Genomic DNA, 1,283 nt, shown 5'->3' with positions numbered 1-1,283 from the left:
TTGACCGTGCTCATGGCAAATCCAAACCTTGACCAAGAGGCTGTTGTGCGAATAAGGCAAGAGGACACTAGATGGTTTAAAATGAAGAAGGGAGTGTGTCAGGATTGTGTTCTCTGTCAGTATTGATGAGGGTTGGGGGAAAGCGGAAGATCCTCGATGACATTGATTGACAGTGGTGATGATGCCAGCAGTGGTGGTTTGCAGAGCAGACACTGCGAGAATGCTGTGGGGCTGAGCCCAGCTTCCTTCTGCGGCTCGTGGGATCTCTGTGAGTCAGGGTTCACTCAGTGACACCCAGCAGGAAGATTGTCTCTCTTTAGTTTTGGGAGCTCTGGTGAACTAGTGGATGAGAGTCACATTACCAACTCAGTTGTTTGACTCCACAAGCTGCTCAGCGGGAGAAAAACAGGCAGTCTCCTCTCATGCTGTTTATAGCCTGAGAAAACCCACCAGAGGGTCAGCTGTGAGTCAGTTCAATCTTAACAGCACATCACAACTCACTAAATTATGTTTACTGCTTTGTTGAGGTGTGCGGTGACATAAAGAAACAAATGGCAAACTCGAAGCCAGTGCTTCTCTGGTGTAGAATCCACCAGACACTCCTTGGAGAACGGTGGGCAGTCTCTTCTCATGGGACTACAGCCTCGGGAACCTGCTGGAGGGTAATTTCTAAGTAGAAATAGTAGAAATAGACTCTAGGGAAATGACAGGAGAAGGAGACAGACAGAGAGTGGGGAGGTGATGGAGAGAGGAGGAAGGTGATGGAGGGAGGAGGGAGGTGATGGAGGGAGGAGAGAAGTGATGGAAAGAGAAGAGGGAGATGATGGAGGGAGAAAGAGGTGATGGAGGGAGGAGGGAGGTGATGGAAGGAGGAGGGAGATGATGGAGGGAGGAGGGAGGTGATGGAAACAGAAGAGGGAGATGATGGAGGGAGGTGATGGAGGGAGGAGGGAGACGATGGAGGGAGGAGAGAAGTGATGGAAAGAGAAGAGGGAGATGATGGAGGGAGGAGATGGAGGGAGGAGGGAGGTGACGGAGGGAGGAGGGAGGTGATGGAGGAGGAGGGAGGTGATGGAGGGAGGAGGGAGGTGATGGAGGGAGGAGAGAAGTGATGGGAAGGGAAGAGGGAGATGATAGAGGGAGGAGGGAGATGATGGAGAGAGGTGATGGAAGGAGGAGGGAGATGATGGAAGAGGAGGGAGGTGATGGAGGGAGGAGGGAGGTGATGGAGGGAGGAGGAGGTGATGGAGGGAGGAGGAGGAGGTGATGGAGGGAGGAGGGAG

The sequence above is a fragment of the Elephantulus edwardii genome, unplaced genomic scaffold (assembly GCF_000299155.1).
Source record: "Elephantulus edwardii isolate Elephantulus edwardi_28Jun2011 unplaced genomic scaffold, EleEdw1.0 scaffold00217, whole genome shotgun sequence".
Taxonomy (NCBI): Eukaryota; Metazoa; Chordata; class Mammalia; order Macroscelidea; family Macroscelididae; genus Elephantulus; species Elephantulus edwardii.
Note: the sequence above shows the minus strand (reverse complement) of the source record.